Source organism: Oncorhynchus mykiss, chromosome 4, assembly GCF_057628025.1.
Source record: "Oncorhynchus mykiss isolate SJ-2025 chromosome 4, ASM5762802v1, whole genome shotgun sequence".
NCBI lineage: Eukaryota > Metazoa > Chordata > Actinopteri > Salmoniformes > Salmonidae > Oncorhynchus > Oncorhynchus mykiss.
The window spans coordinates 77264100-77282706 of record NC_143025.1 but is presented as its reverse complement, the minus strand read 5'-3'; the positions used below and the strand labels follow the sequence as shown (position 1 = coordinate 77282706).

At 45.1% G+C, this 18607-nt stretch overlaps 1 protein-coding gene across 14 annotated transcripts in view; it reads left to right on the top strand.

Annotated features, from left to right (window-relative positions):
* The window catches only part of LOC110522439 (kelch-like protein 29), a 408191-nt gene that overhangs the window by 337771 nt on the left and 51813 nt on the right, over positions 1-18607 (top strand). The window lies entirely within an intron of this gene.

The window sequence follows — 18607 nt, the reverse complement described above, 5'->3', positions numbered from 1 at the left end:
CTGTTCTGACACCATCTGTCTACAGTATCATTACGCATACTCACCAACCATTACCCCATACAGTATGTCCTGGTTTCATTATATTGCTCATCACATCTCATCTTTGTATCTGTTTTCTACACCACAATTCCTCCTGTCTTTGACTGGAGCTCCTAAAAGGAGAACTAAAGTAAAAAGCTTGGTGTGTAGAGACACACTATGTATGTTCCCAGCAGGCCTACTACCACCCGCCTCTAGTCTATATTAAGTCACTTAAGCTATATTTAATATGGATCACCCACTTCCTCCTCTAGACACACTAACAAGCATATACAGTACCCTTCTCTCTCTACCTTCCCCTACGTACTGTCACACTTCTCTGCCCTGCATCTGAATAAATGAAACACCTGTAATATCATGCAGACTGGTTGTTAGGTTTTAATAGTATTGTTCTCATAATGTCCAATGACGACAATGTCCGCAAGATGGAATTTGGCTTGCTGTCGGTTTAAATGCACTGTGATACAGTATGAACATTCTTGACTGGGACACACTGTTCTGGCAGCTTCTGTTCATCTGCAGCTTTTTGAATTGGGGTCTTGGTCTGTCTTTCTAAGAAATGATAATGAAATGGGATTGTCATATTCCACTACGTCACACTTCATCAAATGAGACTGGTGGTCGATGCGTTTCATGGTCAATACATTGACTAACCAACCTCCATGAATATGGAAGAAGATATCACCACAGGATACAGACCATTTATGGATCCAATACCAAGGCTGCATCCAAAATGGCACCTTGTGCCCTATTTAGTGCACCCCATTCCCTGTTTGTGTAGTAGTTTTGACCAGGACCCATAGGGCTCTGGTCAACAGTTGTGCACTATATAGGGAATAGTTTACCATTCAGAATGTATGCTAAAAGACCACGCATAAAGCAGCCTTGACTGCTGTTTAACAAGGGAGTTGAGATGAGTTGTGTTAAAACAGTTCATCACTGGGACCGTCACTCAGTCAGAATAACACCCTCTCATAAGATTGAATGGTCGTTGTAATGGTCTCAACTACTATAGACAGTCTTTGTATTTGCCAGATTCAATGCCAGTAGTAACTACTTCCATAAATTGAGTTAGACTTTATAATGGTGCCTGCTACTATAGACATTAATGTCTGTGTTGGCCATAGAAAGGCAGTTCTGAGAGGCACTTTAGGTTAAATTATCAAAAAAGTGTTTAGACTGAAACTGTCTCTTAGGACTTGACGTTTCACATGATAAAACCATTGTAAAACCTTCTACAGAGTTTTTACAAGGAAGTATTTTCTAAAGTGGTGGATGGAAGACCTACGGTCTAAACAGCAGTCCAGACAGTACAAGGAGATGCAGATAATGGGGAAGTACACAGGATGTAAGTGAACTGTGTGCAGCAAACGCTTTGCACAAAAGTGAGTGAGTCCTTAAACAAGGTTAGAGCTTTGGGGTAGTTTCACACACACACACACAATGACTTCTGTTCTAGTGAGGATAAAAGACAGAAAGGTTTGGACCAATCACGTCCGTTCAGCTCAGCGCAGTTCAGCAGTAATCTCACAGCCTATTGGACAGGAGAGAACAGTGAATCAGACCATGGCAGAGAAACGAAGGGATCGCGGAATGGGACATACCATTTCACCTGCTGTCCACTCCTCTTCCTCCTTATCCTCCCTCTTCCACCTTGTCACGAAGTCCAGGATAAAACTAATCCCTTATAGCAGTCAGTGGTTTCTCAAATGGAGGCTCGGGGCCCACTGGTGAGTCACTGCTCATTCCTTTTTGTGGCTGATACCGTTTGGGTCACAGCTTTAGACTTAGGTCTTTGGTTTTGTTTACTCACGAGAACACACTCCCGAAGGTGCGATTTAGAGAGACTGAGACAGAGGAAGAGAGACAGTGAACGGAGAGGGCAGTGGAGGGCCCCGGTGTCCCTGTGTTCAGTAGGAATCAGAGATTCACTCTCTGCTGTGTACCTTGACATTATAGGAGTGGAGCTGTGATGGAGCTCAGGGCCAGTCTCAAATCTAGGGGCCATGTGTGATACAGTGAGACTAATGACGCTAGAGAGCGAACAGAGGGAGAGGAGAACGAGGGAAATGGGTAGAGAGATTGGGGTATGGAGAGGAGAACGAGGGAAAGGATGGAGAGGACAACGAGGGAAAGGAGGGAGATGGAGAGAACGAGGGCGGGGATGGAGAGGACAATGAGGGAAAGGAGGGAGTGGGGTATGGAGAGGAGGGAAAGGAGGGAGTGGGGTATGGAGGGAAAGGAGGGAGTGGGGTATGGAGAGAACGAGGGAGTGGGGTATGGAGAGGACAATGAGGGAAAGGACGAGGGAGTGGGGTATGGAGAGGACGAGGGAGTGGGGTATGGAGAGGACGAGGGAGTGGGGTATGGAGAGGACGAGGGAGTGGGGTATGGAGAGGACGAGGGAGTGGGGTATGGAGAGGACGAGGGAGTGGGGTATGGAGAGGACGAGGGAGTGGGGTATGGAGAGGACGAGGGAGTGGGGTATGGCGAGGACGAGGGAGTGGGGTATGGAGAGGACGAGGGAGTGGGGGATGGAGAGGACGAGGGAGTGGGGGATGGAGAGGACGAGGGAGTGGGGGATGGAGAGGACGAGGGAGTGGGGGATGGAGAGGACGAGGGAGTGGGGGATGGAGAGGATATTTTTTTTTTTACAAGAGAAACTGACCCCAGTCTAGAGAGCGAGTGGTTGAGTTGACACGCTCTGCTCACCACAAGCTCCTTTTCACCTCCCCTCCCTCACTCCACACCTCTTTCCGTCCTGCCATTTGGAAAAGGAGAGCAGGGGAAATCGCTCCCCCTGAACCTGTGAAATGTTTTAATGGCACGTCAGGACTGATTGTCACAGGGCTTACACACACTGAGAAGGTCGGAAGGTGGGAGGAATGCAATGGCTGGGAGCTGTGTGCGCGCGTGCATAACCGAGCACTGGCACGTTGGCAGTGACTGAATAAATGTCACTTGTTTTTTGTTGAAAAGACCGGGGCTGGACATCACATGGAGATCACATGGAGATGGTGTTAATTATGGATTTGTGCAAGACACACACAATAGAAAGACACACGCAGAAAGGAAAAGAGTTTACATGAGTTCAGGAGGCTGTGAATCAGAAACATGTTCATCTTCTACTGATCATAGCGCCCAGCTAAATAGTCTATTTCATGCTAAACCCACTGCTGTACTACCTAGACCAGGGATCATCAACTAGATTCAGCCGGGGGACCATTTTTTTCCTTAAGCGGATGGTTGGGGGTGCAGGAACATAATTACAAATCATTTGTAGACTGCAAATTGACTGCAAGAAGCCTAAACAGGTATGTTTAACCAAACATAATCATTTTAAACCTTCCATTTGTATATGATCACGTCTCTATTATGTGTGAGAATACTTGAACAGATTTCTTCAATTAAAATCACTTGGAGCTGATTTTGTCGTGTCCAACAATGAACATGCTCCAATTTCTCAAACTATTAGAATTTGTTTTTAGCTTTTACTCAGAACTTGGTGGGCCAAATAACATCTGTGGACCCTATCATTACATTATATGGACAATGGGTCTGAGCTGCTAGTATGGTGTTAGTGGCTAAAATACACTTTAAACATTGTCCCATTCATTCCCCGCCTTACATAAACGGTGGATAGGAGGAGAACGGTGTTCCGTTTGCTCAGGATGCTTTCACATTAAATTGGTTTGGAGCGTTTTCTTTCTCTGAACTCGGTTCGTTTGGACTGATAACACTATCCGCATTTGGGAGCACACTAAACGCACCGTGGTCTCGGTCCGATTCCATTCATACAGAGGAGTGGTTCGCTGCAGGGTGAGAGGGCAGTCTGGACCAAACAGGAAGATGTGCGCAGTAGTATTGGTTGTTTGACTGCAAGCATTTGATGAAATGCACAGTACCATAACTTAATATCTCTAAAACATTGTTTGAGTAGCAGCATTGCATTCATGAGCTCATCCGATGCAGATTAGGGGAGACGGGCAGTTCCAGGGATACAGGCTACTGAACATAGCCTATTCACATGACACATGACACCTATTCACTATTCACAGAGCGGATATTGTGCGGTTTCCTCACGCATGTTGTTGGAAGACCAAAGCGAAAGTAATGTGAAGTTGGGACACAAGCTTCTTGATAATCATAGATGGATTTAACATGAGCATTTTTCTCCAATAAACAAATTACTTGCATGAGTACGCAGCTTTTAGGCATTTTAGTTCGTTGACATTTGGCAAAGTGAAACCAACCGGACCAAATGAGAAATGACAATGTAACAAATAATCAAACTGATTCGAACTATAGCTCAGAACTGTGTGAAAACACCCTCAATGAAGCTGTTGACGGTGAGACCAGTCCTCACTGTTACCCACAGAGGCATTGTGGTACAAACCACGTACATATGCTACCAATTATACCTACTACCCCCTCCTCTCCCTGCCAAGACCTCTATAGACCCTTCGTGTATGGGCCTGAATATCCCCTCTATTATGCTCTAATAGGATCCCCATGAAATATGTTCTATCTCACCTGGTAGAACAGGCTGACAAAGGAAGGTGATTAATTGGCTCTTTGAGGAGAGAGGGGAGAGAGCTCAAAAGCAATAGGGGTGGGCATCCTAATGTGATGTTTTAAAGGACATTTAATGGTGGATTTAGTAGATAAAAAGAGCCTGTCGTTCACTTCACTATGGAAAAAGACCTCAGAGTTCACGCTTCAAAAAATAACAATGGACATCTGACGTTTGCCATTTCAGAACCCACAAATGTTTAAGTATTTCAAATAAATTGAAACTCATTTTATTTTACAGTAATACTTCTATAGAGTATCTTTCTCTTAGTGGAGGTCTTTCAAATGTTTCATCTCGTATAGAGAAGAAATGGAAAGAGTAGTTATGTTTCCATAGCAAATTAAAAGAATGCAGGTTTTCAAGTGGGACTGGAGTAGTGTGCTGCACTTATATTAAGTGTGTACTAGTATGTTGTAGTGGACTGTACTATACTTGATACAGAAATTGATATCATACCTCTATTGAAATCAGTGATCTGAAGAAACCTCATTGATCCCATCAGCTTTCTATGATACTGCATTTTATATAAACATTGGAGCACAAAAGAAGTGTACACACATCTTTGCTGTGTAGCAACTGCATGTAGTCCGTAATGGGGCTCCCGAGTGGCGCATCGGTCTAAGGTACTGTGTCTCAGTGCTAGTGGTGTCACTACAGACCTTAGATCCTGGAATGGAACCATCTTAATTGGCCGTGATTGGGTCCCATAGGGCGGTGCACAATTGGCCCATAGGGCGGTGCACAATTGGCCCATAGGGCGGTGCACAATTGGCCCATAGGGCGGTGCACAATTGGCCCATAGGGCGGTGCACAATTGGCCCATAGGGCGGCGCACAATTGGCCCATAGGGCGGCGCACAATTGGCCCAGGGGTTGATGGGGTATGCCGTCACTGTAAATAAGAATTTGTTCTTAACTGACTTGCCTCGTTAAATACAAATAAATACAGTATTGTGTTTAGGGTTGTGAGGATCATGGAACTTTGGATGACTGTGTTTGGCCAGTCAAATGACTGCGGTCTCTCAACTGCAATAAAACATGTTTTTTTAAGATGTACATTTTATCCTCTCCTTCGGTCCTGACTGCATGTGCTGCCATAGAAAGAATGAATAGGGCGTCCAATTTAATGTCAAGGATGGCGTAGTGGGTGGACTGGCAGCCATTGTGAGTGTATCCATAGGAGCAAAGCAGGAAGCAACATCAATTAACATCATTTGAATGAACATACTTTATTACCATAGAATAATTTCTATCACAATACCAGGCAGCCATTGCGGGTGTACCCATGAGTTTACCAGTCAAATTGCAACGGTTGGAGGTTACGAGCTTGTTCTAATCATTACATTTCTATATGGGCTGCTGCTGCATTGTGGGCGTTGCCTAGGTAAGCAAAGACTCATTTGCTAGTTTCTTGTTTGAGACCGTTTCAGCGCGTTGAGGCCATGTTACCGTAGAATTAGACTAAACTACACGAATGACCAGCTGTCCCATCTTGAATAAGACTGTTCGGAAAAATATATATAAACTGAACAAAAATATAAACGCAACATACAACAATTTCTAAGATTTTACTGAGTTACCGTTAATATAAGCATCAGTCAATTGAAACAAGTTCATTAGGCCCTAATCTATGGATTTCACATGACTGGGAATACAGATATGTATCTGTTGGTCACAGATACCTATTAAAAAAAAAAAAAGTAGGGGTGTGGATCAGAAAACCAGTCAGTATCTGGTGTGACCACCATTTACCTCATGCAGCGCGACTCATCTCCTTCGTATAGAATTGATTTGGCTGTTGATTGTGGCCTGTTGTCCCACTCTTCAATTGCTGTGCGAAGTTGCTGGGTATTGACTGGAACATGCTGTCGATCCAGAGCATCCCAAATATTCTCAATTGGTGAATGTCACCATGTCTGGTGAGTATGCAGGCCATGGCAAATCTGGGACTTTTTTAGTTTCCAGGAATTGTGCACGGATCCTTGCGCCATGGGCCGTGCATTATTATGCTGAAGCATGAGTTGATTGTGGTGGATGAATGGCACAGCAGTGGGCCTCAGGATCTCGTCTCGTCATCTCTGCATTCAAATTGCCATCCATAAATGCAATTGTTCGTTGTCTGTAGCTTATACCTGCCCATACTATAACCCCACCGCCACCATGGAGAACTCACAATGTTGACATCAGCAAACTTCTCTCCCACACAATGCCATACACGCTGTCTGCCATCTGTCCAGGGCAGTTGAAACCAGGATTCATCCGTGAAGAACAGAACACTCCAGTGGCCATTGAAGGGGAGGCTTTACCGCTGAAGTTGATTACGACGCCTAACTTCACACCCTGGTGAGGACGACGAGCACGCAGATGACCTTCCCAGAGACGGTTTCTGACAGTTTGTGCATAAATTCTAAAGTTGTGCAAACCCAGTTACATCAGCAATCCGGGTGGCTGGTCTGACTATCTTGCAGGTGAAGAAGCCAGATGTGAAGTTCCTGGGCTGGCGTGGTTACACGTGGTCTGCGGTTGTGAGGTCGGATGGATGTACTGCCAAATACTCTAAAATGGCGTTGGAGGCGGCTTACGGTAGAAACATGAATATTCAATTATCTGGCAACAGCTCTGGTGGACATTCCTGCAGTCAGCATGCAAATGGCATGCTCCCTCAAAACATGTGGTATTGTGACAAAACTGCACATTTTAGTGACATTTTATTGTCCCCAGCACAAGGTGTACCTGTGTAATGATCATGCTGTTTAATCATCTTCTTCATAGCCCTCAGCTGTCTGGTGGATGGATTATCTTAGCAAAGGAGAAATGCTCACTAACAGGCATATAAACAAATTTGTGCACAAAATTTGAAGTAAGCTTTTTGTGCGTATGGAACATTACTGGGATATTTTAGTTCAGCTCATGAAACATCCCACGTCCAACTGGCCTCACAAACTAGACAGCTGATGAAACTGAGGACTAAATCTTGTCTGTAATAAATCCCTTTTGTGGGGGAAAAATAATTCTGATTGGCTGGGCCTATTGCTCCAGTGGGTGGGCCATGCCGCCTATGGCTGCACCTCTTCTCAGTCATGTGAAATCCATAGATTTTTTATTTTATTTTTTTATTTCACCTTTATTTAACCAGGTAGGCTAGTTGAGAACAAGTTCTCATTTGCAACTGCGACCTGGCCAAGATAAAGCATAGCAGTATGAGCAGACAACACAGAGTTACACATGGAGTAAACAATTAACAAGTCAATAACACAGTAGAAAACAAAGGGGGAGTCTATATACAATGTGTGCAAAAGGCATGAGGTAGGCAAATAATTACAATTTTGCAGATTAACACTGGAGTGATAAATGATCAGATGGTCATGTACAGGTAGAGATATTGGTGTGCAAAAGAGCAGAAAAATAAATAAATAAAAACAGTATGGGGATGAGGTAGGTGAAAATGGGTGGGCTATTTACCAATAGACTATGTACATCTGCAGCGATCGGTTAGCTGCTCAGATAGCTGATGTTTGAAGTTCAGCGATTTTTGCAATTCGTTCCAGTCACAGGCAGCAGAGTACTGGAACGAAAGGCGGCCAAATGAGGTGTTGGCTTTAGGGATGATCAGTGAGATACACCTGCTGGAGCGCGTGCTACGGATGGGTGTTGCCATCGTGACCAGTGAGCTGAGATAAGGCGGAGCTTTACCTAGCATGGACTTGTAGATGACCTGGAGCCAGTGGGTCTGGCGACGAATATGTAGCGAGGGCCAGCCGACTAGCGCATACAAGTCGCAGTGGTGGGTGATATAAGGTGCTTTAGTGACAAAACGGATGGCACTGTGATAGACTGCATCCAGTTTGCTGAGTAGAGTGTTGGAAGCCATTTTGTAGATGACATCGCCGAAGTCGAGGATCGGTAGGATAGTCAGTTTTACTAGGGTAAGCTTGGCGGCGTGAGTGAAGGAGGCTTTGTTGCGGAATAGAAAGCCGACTCTTGATTTGATTTTCGATTGGAGATGTTTGATATGAGTCTGGAAGGAGAGTTTGCAGTCTAGCCAGACACCTAGGTACTTATAGATGTCCACATATTCTAGGTCGGAACCATCCAGGGTGGTGATGCTAGGCGGGCATGCGGGTGCAGGCAGCGATCGGTTGAAAAGCATGCATTTGGTTTTACTAGCGTTTAAGAGCAGTCGGAGGCCACGGAAGGAGTGTTGTATGGCATTGAAGCTTGTTTGGAGGTTAGATAGCACAGTGTCCAATGACGGGCCGAAAGTATATAGAATGGTGTCGTCTGCGTAGAGGTGGATCAGGGAATCGCCCGCAGCAAGAGCAACATCATTGATGTATACAGAGAAAAGAGTCGGCCCGAGAATTGAACCCTGTGGCACCCCCATAGAGACTGCCAGAGGACCGGACAGCATGCCCTCCGATTTGACACACTGAACTCTGTCTGCAAAGTAATTGGTGAACCAGGCAAGGCAGTCATCCGAAAAACCGAGGCTACTGAGTCTGCCGATAAGAATATGATGATTGACAGAGTCGAAAGCCTTGGCAAGGTCGATGAAGACGGCTGCACAGTACTGTCTTTTATCGATGGCGGTTATGATATCGTTTAATACCTTGAGTGTGGCTGAGGTGCACCCGTGACCGGCTCGGAAACCAGATTGCACAGCGGAGAAGGTACAGTGGGATTCGAGATGGTCAGTGACCTGTTTGTTGACTTGGCTTTCGAAGACCTTAGATAGGCAGGGCAGGATGGATATAGGTCTGTAACAGTTTGGGTCCAGGGTGTCTCCCCCTTTGAAGAGGATGACTGCGGCAGCTTTCCAATCCTTGGGGATCTCAGACGATATGAAAGAGAGGTTGAACAGGCTGGTAATAGGGGTTGCGACAATGGTGGCGGATAGTTTCAGAAATAGAGGGTCCAGATTGTCAAGCCCAGCTGATTTGTACGGGTCCAGGTTTTGCAGCTCTTTCAGAACATCTGCTATCTGGATTTGGGTAAAGGAGAACCTGGAGAGGCTTGGGCGAGGAGCAGCGGGGGGGGCGGGGCTGTTGGCCGAGGTTGAAGTAGCCAGGCGGAAGGCATGGCCAGCCGTTGAGAAATGCTCATTGAAGTTTTCGATAATCATGGATTTATCGGTGGTGACCGTGTTACCTAGCCTCAGTGCAGTGGGCAGCTGGGAGGAGGTGCTCTTGTTCTCCATTGACTTCACAGTGTCCCAGAACTTTTTGGAGTTGGAGCTACAGGATGCAAACTTCTGCCTGAAGAAGCTGGCCTTAGCTTTCCTGACTGACTGCGTGTATTGGTTCCGGACTTCCCTGAACAGTTGCATATCACGGGGACTATTCGATGCTATTGCAGTCCGCCACAGGATGTTTTTGTGCTGGTCGAGGGCAGTCAGGTCTGGGGTGAACCAAGGGCTGTATCTGTTCTTAGTTCTGCATTTTTTGAACGGAGCATGCTTATCTAAAATGGTGAGGAAGTTACTTTTAAAGAATGACCAGGCATCCTCAACTGACGGGATGAGGTCAATGTCCTTCCAGGATACCCGGGCCAGGTCGATTAGAAAGGCCTGCTCACAGAAGTGTTTTAGGGAGCGTTTGACAGTGATGAGGGGTGGTCGTTTGACTGCGGCTCCGTAGCGGATACAGGCAATGAGGCAGTGATCGCTGAGATCCTGGTTGAAGACAGCGGAGGTGTATTTGGAGGGCCAGTTGGTCAGGATGACGTCTATGAGGGTGCCCTTGTTTACAGAGTTAGGGTTGTACCTGGTGGGTTCCTTGATGATTTGTGTGAGATTGAGGGCATCTAGCTTAGATTGTAGGACTGCCGGGGTGTTAAGCATATCCCAGTTTAGGTCACCTAACAGAACAAACTCTGAAGCTAGATGGGGGGCGATCAATTCACAAATGGTGTCCAGGGCACAGCTGGGAGCTGAGGGAGGCCGGTAGCAGGCGGCAACAGTGAGAGACTTATTTCTGGATAGAGTAATTTTCAAAATTAGTAGTTCGAACTGTTTGGGTATGGACCTGGAAAGTATGACATTACTTTGCAGGCTATCTCTGCAGTAGACTGCAACTCCTCCCCCTTTGGCAGTTCTATCTTGACGGAAGATGTTATAGTTGGGTATGGAAATCTCTGAATTTTTGGTGGCCTTCCTGAGCCAGGATTCAGACACAGCAAGGACATCAGGGTTAGCAGAGTGTGCTAGAGCAGTGAGTAAAACAAACTTAGGGAGGAGGCTTCTGATGTTGACATGCATGAAACCAAGGCTTTTTCGATCACAGAAGTCAACAAATGAGGGTGCCTGGGGACATGCAGGGCATGTAGTATGAGTAGTATGAGAGTGCGGCTAAAGGCTATCAAAACTGGTCGCCTAGAGCGTTGGGGACAGAGAATAAGAGGAGCAGGTTTCTGGGCATGGTAGAATATATTCAGGGCATAATGCGCAGACAGGGGTATGGTGGGGTGCGGGTACAGCGGAGGTAAGCCCAGGCACTGGGTGATGATGAGAGAGGTTGTATCTCTGGACATGCTGGTTGTAATGGGTGAGGTCACCGCATGTGTGGGAGGTGGGACAAAGGAGTTATCAGGGGTATGAAGAGTGGAACTAGGGGCTCCATTGTGAACTAAAACAATGATAACTAACCTGAACAACAGTATACAAGGCATATTGACACTTGAGAGAGACATACAGCGAGGCATACAGTAATCACAGGTGTTGAGTTGGGAAAGCTAGCTAAACAGTAGGTGAGACAACAGCTAATCAGCTAGCACAACAACAGCAGGTAAAATGGCGTTGACTAGGCAACGGGGCCAACAGATAAAACAAACAAGCAGAATGGAGTACCGTGATTAATGGACAGTCCAGCGTGCATCAGCTATGTAGCCAAGAGATCAGTGTGCAGGGGGCAGCGGTGGATGGGGCAGGGAAGCTGGACTGGCGAGTGTTATCCAGGTTAAAAAAACTAACAATGACTAAATAGCTTGTTGCTAGTTAGCTGGTTAGCTTCTGGGGGTTCTTGAGTGTGTACTAAAAATTAAAAATAATAGCGATTCCGTATCACATTGGGTGAGGCAGGTTTCCGGAAGGTATAAACAAGTTAAAAATCAAAAAGAGATAGAAAGTAAATATGGATCCAGTGAGTGTTTGGGACGCGGCGATTCAGACGGTTAGCAGGCCTGTGCTAACAAGCTAACAGTTTGTAGGCCCGGGCTAAACAAGGTAGCAGTTAGCGGACCGGAGCTGGACAAGCTAGCAGTTAGCAGGCCTAATTAGCAAGCAGGGAGATAGCGAGGGCTAGAGAGTTAGCCTTTGGGGGACGTCGCGATGGGGTGAGTCTGTTTATTCCTCTTCATGCGGTGACATCGATAGACCGGTCGTGTAGCCCAGTAGTATGCTACGGTGGTAGCACAGGTGCGCTGGCCGGGCTAGCTTCAAGCTAAGTGGGTGGAAACGCTAGCCAGGAGCAATCATCCGGGGTTGCGGTTTAGCTAGATAGCTAGTTGTGAAGATCCAGCTGAGAAATGTTCCGTTTGCGGTGGGAATCCGGGGATGAATCCGGGGATGAAAAAAATAAATAGGTCCGTTGTGCTCTGGTTAGAGTCGCGTTGTTCGAACTGGCGAGAGCTTTCCGAGCTAAAGGTTAGCTGGTGACCGGTTAGCTGAAGACCGCTAGCACAGCTGGTGGTTAGCTGGCTAGCTTCAGTTGAGGGGTTCCGAAGTAAATATAAATACTTTAGGAAAAATAGCTACATTGGGTGAGGCGGGTTGCAGGAGAGTATTGGAAGCTTAGGTTTAGCAAAATGTTTTTAAAGAGATATGCTTAGAAAAATATGTAAAAAAACGAAAAAGAAACGATATATACAAGGGACACGACAGGACGACTTACTGCTACGCCATCTTGGAATGCTTTGGGCCCAATGAATTTATTTCAATTGACTGATTTCCTTATATGAAATCTTTGGAATTGTTGTTTTTATATTTTTGTTCTCTCTCTGTATACAGTGGGGGAAAAAAGTATTTAGTCAGCCACCAATTGTGCAAGCTCTCCCACTTAAAAAGATGAGAGGCCTGTAATTTTCATCATAGGTACACTTCAACTATGACAGACAAAATGAGAAAAATAAATCCAGAAAATCACATTGTAGGATTTTTAATGTATTTATTTGCAAATTATGGTGGAAAATAAGTATTTGTTCCCCTACAAACAAGCAAGATTTCTGGCTCTCACAGACCTGTAACTTCTTCTTTAAGAGGCTCCTCTGTCCTCCACTCATTACCTGTATTAATGGCACCTGTTTGAACTTGTTATCAGTATAAAAGACACCTGTCCACAACCTCAAACAGTCACACTCCAAACTCCACTATGGCCAAGACCAAAGAGCTGTCAAAGGACACCAGAAACAAAATTGTAGACCTGCACCAGGCTGGGAAGACTGAATCTGCAATAGGTAAGCAGCTTGGTTTGAAGAAATCAACTGTGGGAGCAATTATTAGGAAATGGAAGACATACAAGACCACTGATAATCTCCCTCGGTCTGGGGCTCCACGTAAGATCTCACCCCGTGGGGTCAAAATGATCACAAGAACGGTGAGCAAAAATCCCAGAACCACATGGGGGGATCTAGTGAATGACCTGCAGAGAGCTGGGACCAAAGTAACAAAGCCTACCACCAGTAACACACTACACCGCCAGGGACTCACATCCTACAGTGCCAGACGTGTCCCCCTGCTTAAGCCAGTACATGTCCAGGCCCGTCTGAAGTTTGCTAGAGAGCATTTGGATGATCCAGAAGAAGATTGGGAGAATGTCATAGGGTCAGATGAAACCAAAGTTGCATCCAAAGAACACCATACCTACTGTGAAGCATGGGGGTGGAAACATCATGCTTTGGGGCTGTTTTTCTGCAAAGGAGTGGCTTCGTAAGAAGCATTTCAAGGTCCTGGAGTGGCCTAGCCAGTCTCCAGATCTCAACCCCATAGAAAATCTTTGGAGGGAGTTAAAAGTCCGGGTTGCCCAGCAACAGCCCCAAAACATCACTGCTCTAGAGGAGATCTGCATGGAGGAATGGGCCAAAATACCAGCAACAGTGTGTGAAAACCTTGTGAAGACCTACAGAAAACGTTTGACCTCTGTCATTGCCAACAAAGGGTATATAACAAAGTATTGAGAAACTTTTATTGACCAAATACTTATTTTCCACCATATTCTGCAAATAAATTCATAAAAAATCCTACAAGGTGATTTTCTGCATTTTTTTCCTTCTAATTTTGTCTGTCATAGTTGAAGTGTACCTATGATGAAAATGACAGGCCTCATCTTTTTAAGTGGGAGACCTTGCACAATTGGTGGCTGACAATACTTTTTTGCCCCACTATCATATATAGATATTACACACACACACACACACACACACACACACACACACACACACACACACACACACACACACACACACACACACACACACACACACACACACACACACACACACTCTCTCTCTCACTGACTCACTCACTCACTCACACACACTCACTCAGTTCCAGTTGACACTTTCACACACAGTTCCAGTTGACACTTTCACACACAGTTCCAGTTGACACACGCACACACAGTTCCAGTTGACACGCACACACAGTTCCAGTTGACACACGCACACACAGTTCCAGTTGACACTTTCACACACAGTTCCAGTTGACACTTTCACACACAGTCACACAGTTCCAGTTGACACTTTCACACACAGTTCCAGTTGACACACACTCACTCAGTTCCAGTTGACACTTTCACACACAGTTCCAGTTGACACTTTCACACACACAGTTCCAGTTGACACTTTCACACACACAGTTCCAGTTGACACTTTCACACACAGTTCCAGTTGACACTTTCACACACAGTTCCAGTTGACACTTTCACACACAGTTCCAGTTGACACTTTCACACACAGTTCCAGTTGACACTTTCACACACACAGTTCCAGTTGACACTTTCACACACAGTTCCAGTTGACACTTTCACACACAGTTCCAGTTGACACTTTCACACACAGTTCCAGTTGACACTTTCACACACAGTTCCAGTTGACACTTTCACACACAGTTCCAGTTGACACTTTCACACACAGTTCCAGTTGACACTTTCACACACAGTTCCAGTTGACACTTTCACACACAGTTCCAGTTGACACACGCACACACATTTCCAGTTGACACACGCACACACAGTTCCAGTTGACACACGCACACACAGTTCCAGTTGACACACGCACACACAGTTCCAGTTGACACACGCACACACACTTCCAGTTGACACACGCATACACAGTTCCAGTTGACACTTTCACACACAGTTCCAGTTGACACACGCACACACAGTTCCAGTTGACACACGCACACACAGTTCCAGTTGACACTTTCACACACAGTTCCAGTTGACACTTTCACACACAGTTCCAGTTGACACACGCACACACAGTTCCAGTTGACACACGCACACACAGTTCCAGTTGACACACTCACACACAGTTCCAGTTGACACACACGCACGCACACACAGTTCCAGTTGACACACACACGCACACACAGTTCCAGTTGACACACACACACACACACACACACACACACACACACACACACACACAGTTCCAGTTGACACACACACTCATTCTAGGGTTTTTCTTTATTTTTACTATTTTCTACATTGTAGAATAATAGTGAAGATATCAAAACTAGGGAAATAACACACATGGAATCATGGAGTAACCGAAAAAGTGTTAAACAAATCAAAATATATTTTATATTTGAGATTCTTCAATGTAGCCACCCTTTGCCTTGATGCCAGCTTTGCACACTCTTGAACCAGCTTCATGAGGTAGTCACCTGGAATGCATTTCAATGAACAGGTGTGCATTGTTGAATTTCATCCCTTAATTTGTTTGAGCCAGTCAGTTGTGTTGTGAGAAGGTAGGGGTGGTATACAAAAGAGAGCCCTTTTTGGAACAGCTCAAATAAGTAAAGAGAAACTACCGCCAAGAAACATAAGCAATGGACATTAGACCGGTGGAAATCTGTCATTAGGTCTGAGTCCAAATTTTGAGATTTTTGGTTCCATCCGCTGTGTCTTTGTGAGACGCAGAGTAGGTGAACAGATGATCTCCGCGTGTGGTTCCCACCATGAATCATGGAGGAGGTGTGATGGTGTGGGGCTGCTTTGCTGGTGACACTGATTTTATTTAGAATTCAAGGCACACTTAACCAGTGTGGCTACCACAGCATTCTGCAGTGATACACCATCCCATCTGATTTGGTCTTAGTGGGATTATCGTTTGTTTTTCAACATGACAATGACCCAACACACCTCCAAGCTGTGTAAGGGCTATTTGACCAAAATTGAGAGTAACGGAGTGCTGCATCAGATGACCTGGCCTCCACAATCACCCGACCTCAACCCAATTGGGTTGAGTTGGACCACAGAGTGGAGGAAAAGCAGCCAACAAGTGTTTAGCATATGTGGGAACTCCTTTAGACTGTTGGAAAAGCATTCCAGGTGAAGTTGGTTCAGATAATGCCAAGCATGTGCAAAGCTGTCAAGGCAAAGGGTGGCTACTTTGAAGAATCTAAAATATAAATATATTTTTTTCTTTAACTTGTTATGGCTGCAATCCCCCTATCGGGATAAGTGTCATCAACAACCGCTGATTAGCATAGCGCTACATTCAATAAACATTACTACAAATATTTATATTCATGAAATCACAAGTGCAATATAGGAAAACACAGCTGAGCCTTTTGTTAATCCACCTGTCTTCTCAGATTTTGAAATGATGCTTTACAGCGAAAGCAATCCAAGCATTTAAGTTTGTCGATCGCTCGACAAAACATTAAGTACACTCGGCATCAGGAAGCTTGGTCACAAAAATCAGAAAAGCAATCAAATTAATCTTTCACTTTGATCTTTGGATGTTTTCACTCATGAGACTCCCAGTTACACAACACATGTTCCTTTTGTTCCATAAAGATTATTTTCATATCCAAAATACCTCCGTTTGTTTGTTACGTTCAGAAATCCACAGGAAAGAGCGGTCACGACAACGCAGATGAAAATTCCAGATAGTTTCCATAATGTCCACAGAAACTTGTCAAACGTTTTTTATATCCTCTGCAAATATATCAACTGCAAATGTCTTTCACAGTAGTAGAGGGGAAAACAATGTCTGTCAACTCTGTTGCGCGAGCAAAACTCACGTGACCACTTGACGCGTTATCGTTTTGGCTCATTTTTCAAAATAAAAGCCTGAAACTATGAAGACTGACACCTTTAGGAAGCGATAGAAAAAGGAATCTGGTTCATATCCCTTTAAATCCAGCAAAGGGAGGCTATGGAACATGGAGTTTTCAAAATAGAAGCCACTTCCTGTTTTGCTCTTCCTCAGGGTTTCGCCTGCAATATCAGTTATGTTATACTCAGACAATATTTTGATAGTTTTGGAAACTTTAGTGTTTTCTATCCAATACTAATTATAATATGCATATATTAGCAACTTAGACTGAGAAGCTGGCCGTTTACAATGGGCACCTTTTCTTCCAAGCTACTCAATACTGCCCCTGCAGCCATATGAAGTTAACACTTTTTTGGTTACTACATGATACAATGTTTTTTTTACAATTATTCTACAATGTAGAAGATTTTCAAAATAAACAAAAACCCTTGAATGAGTAGGTGTCCAAAAGATTTGACTGGTGTGTGTAAAAAAAAATAAAAAAAAAATAAAAAATATATATATAAGACCGTTATTTTAGTGTAATGACAGCCTTTATCCTTAACTGATTTTTATACGGTAATTATGCCAGCCCGTGTTCGCCAGACATACCAAATCGTGCTTCAACAAAGAACAATTTTTACATAGCCAGATCAACACAGAGCCATAAGTCCTCTCTACACAGATGATTAGGAAAATGGCACATTTATAATGACTGATATGGGTGGGTGAGCTAGATTCTGCGTTATTGCGTGAAGCCATGCTGAAAATGCCCCCAAGAGAGCAGAACAGTTGTGTCTGCATGTGAACTGCCTGAGCCCCTGCCTCCATCCATAACCTCTATGCCTAGGCCTGCCTCACATCATCCCTCCATCACACATGCACACAAAACACACAATGAGCCCTATAAATGGTCGTTGGTCCAGGTGGGTGAGTGAGTTAGCGCTCTGACGCTAAGCGTGCTAGTGAACTCCAACCCCACAGTCTAAACACACACACACACGTCATCCCTTTCTGCTGTCTGTGTGCTTTTCTCTCTGTTCAGTGAAGGACAGTGAATAAATATGAGCGTGCGTGTATCATTTGTATATGAAGACCGCGTGACACACCAACACACAAAGTTGTAAGTGGCCTGTGTTCCGGCCGAGGCAGAGAATCTGTCTGGTGTCTCAGATCAGTCAGACTGCAGGTGAGAGCTAGGCGGCACACAGAAAATAGTTTCCCTCGACTACGGTCAGTGGGGACCAAGGGGAATGACTTTGTTCATGTGTGACAGATCAATTTTGCAGACTGTCTTTTCTTTAGAAACATAATATTATAATCAGATGTGTGTATGTTATGGAATGCATTGTCTTTGTACTTTTAGTGAGTGCCACTGCTCCTCTGAGTGTGTGAGAGATGAGTGTAGAGAGAGAGGAAAGTGTGAGAAATGCTCTCTCGCATGTCAAAGTGCTGTGGGCTGCATATTGAATGTGGTGTGTGTGTACACATCTGAGCCGGGGGGGGGGGGTGTGTGTGTGTGTGTGTGTGTGTACACATCATCTGAGCCGGGGGGTGTGTGTGTACACATCATCTGAGCCGGGGGGTGTGTGTGTACACATCATCTGAACCGGTGGGTGTGTGTGCGTACACATCATCTGAGCCGGTGGGCGTGTGTGCGTACACATCATCTGAGCCGGTGGGCGTGTGTGCGTACACATCATCTGAGCCGGTGGGCGTGTGTGCGTACACATCATCT